The following is a 2,500-nucleotide window of genomic DNA, read 5'->3' as shown; positions in this document are numbered from 1 at the left end:
CCCAACTCATTCTAGTTTTATGGGTGCATTCCTGATGTGTAGGCTAGGGAATGATGCTTCACTCTGCCTACACACACACACACACTACAACGCACAAACATAAGCAAGGCTGCATTCACAAAACAAATAACCACCCCTATTTATAGATACCTGTTGGCATGGCAACCACTCTTTGTTTTGTTGAGTCAGAAAGTATTTTCCGATTCTTTTTTGCCTGAATGTTCCGTCTCTCCCTCTCATTCTCCCCTCCTCTCTCTTGCTCCCTCTCTCTCTTCTTCACTCATTCCCTCTCTAATTCTCCCCTTCTCTCTCTTGCTCCCTCTCTCCCTCTCTCATTCTCTCAATCTATCTCTTTACTACTCTCTCTGAGTCTCTCAAGACCATATTCAGAGCACATTCACTTGTGTTTTGTATGCTAGAGTGTACGTGAGTGTGTTTAGGTGTGCACCTTTGTGCATTTGTTTACTTGTTTGACAACCCTGTAGCATCACACTCTCTCTTTCTCTGTCCCTCTCTCTCTCTCTGTCTGTCCCTCTCTCTCTCCCTCTCTTTCTCTGCAGTGGCACCCTGTCTGAGTTTGTGAATTTCTGTGTGTGTAAGTATTTGTATCTTTTTGTCTGCAGGGGTGTTTGTGTGTGTGTGTGTGTGTGTGTGTGTGTGTGTGTGTGTGTGTGTGTGTGTGTGTGTGTGTGTGTGGTGTGTGTGTGCTCTTGTTTGGCAGTGTTGCAGGGTTGTACAGTGTGTGCGTGCATGTGTATGTATGTGTGTTTCCGTGTGTGTGTGTTCTTGTTTGGCAGGGTTCAAGGTTGTATGCTGTTTGTTTGTGTGTGTTTATGTGTGTGTGTCTGTTACTGTTCGGCAGTGTTTCACAGTTGTATGATTTGTGTGTGAGTGTGTGAGTGTGAGTGTGTGTGTGTGTGTGTGTGTGTGTGTGTGTGTGTGTGTGTGTGTGTGTGTGTGTGTGTGAACGTGTTTCTTCACAGCTCAGTGCAACAGGAGGCTGCAGGCCATCTCTAATGGCAACGAGGGCGGGGCCTGTGATCAGGAGGTGGGTGGACCTTTCAGAAGACTTCTGTGGAACTCTGAGCACTCTGGAACCCCAGAGTCACCGTGGCAACAGAAGTGAAGGTCACCTGAGTGGGAGCGGCCTTTCAGCCTGAGAGGGAACACGCTAGCAGCTAGCAGCTAGGAGCGGAGAAGCACTGGCTCCTCAGGGGAGTGTGTCTCTGGGACTGGGAATGGGCTGAGTATATTTGCCCATGCTTAGAAGTCCATATCTAGCAGTCCATATCTAGTAGTCCATATCTAGTAGCCCATATCTAGTAGCCCATAGCTAGCAGTCCCTAGCTAGCAGTCCATATCTAGTAGCCCATAACTAGCAGTCCCTAGCTAGCAGTCCATGGCTAGCAGTCCATAGCTGCTAGAGCTGCAACGATTAGTCGACGAAATCGACTAAGTCGATTGTGAAAAATGGTCGACACGGATTTGTCTCGTCGACGCGTCATATAATATTAAAAAAAAAAAAAAGTTTTTTTTTTTTTCTTTGCAGACGCTAACAGAGCTACCGGTACTTTTCATTCGGAATTGCATATAGGAAGTGCCAAATAGCTGCGAAAAGCGAATTATTCTGAGATGGCTCATGTTACCATGGAAACAAGCAGACGCTAACAGAGCTACCGGTACTTTTCATTCGGAATTGCATATAGGAAGTGCCAAATAGCTGCGAAAAGCGAATTATTCTGAGATGGCTCATGTTACCATGGAAACAATAAACAAAGCTTGGTTTAGCAGCTGCTGCATATCAGATATGGCTAACAGAAAAGTTGTCATTTTTCCTCAATGATGGTCAATTATAAGTAGTTTAAGAAGTACTACTACATTGCATGTTAAGTGCAATGCGGTAAATCAGTGAATTATCAGAGTAGCCTGTATTTTCGTTTGTTCTGAATAGATAACCTCCTCCACTTAGCAATCTTCAAACAAAAGATTGTGGATTTTTTTTTTTTTCATATGTTGAATTTGAATGTCACCTGCCGCTCAGTTATGTTGCACTTGCAGAGGCTTGATTGCTATTTTGAGTTCCTTTTAAAACTTTCTCTTTACTTTTAAAACTTTATTTGCACTTTCTCTTTACTTTTATAAGCATATTTGCACTCTTAATTTGTATTACTATTTAATGTATTTATTATGATGATTACATTTACTAACTTGTTACTCAAATACATTTGAAATTCAAATTCCAACATTTTGAATCATTTTTTAAATTTATGGAAATAATCGTTAGATTAGTCGATTAATCGAAAAAAAAAAGTCGATAGATTAATCGATTACCAAAATAATCGTTAGTTGCAGCCCTAATAGCTGCCTCACCTAGCACAGCGCCCTATGGGAACTCATGCTCGGGTGTGTGGAGAAGACTACTTAAGCCAAGTTAAGACACTCTGGCACAAGGACAAGACAAGCATCACTACAATATGAAACTAGCTGGGATACACAGGAA

General features: G+C 42.5%; 1 protein-coding gene across 1 annotated transcript in view; it reads right to left on the bottom strand.

The window, feature by feature from the left end:
* Positions 1 to 2,500, bottom strand: part of atxn1a (ataxin 1a) — a 105,862-nt gene that overhangs the window by 77,685 nt on the left and 25,677 nt on the right. The window lies entirely within an intron of this gene.

This window comes from Sprattus sprattus (assembly GCF_963457725.1).
Source record: "Sprattus sprattus genome assembly, chromosome: 20".
Lineage (NCBI taxonomy): Eukaryota > Metazoa > Chordata > Actinopteri > Clupeiformes > Clupeidae > Sprattus > Sprattus sprattus.
The sequence above is the reverse complement of the archived record's forward strand: the minus strand, read 5'-3'. Positions and strand labels throughout refer to the sequence as shown.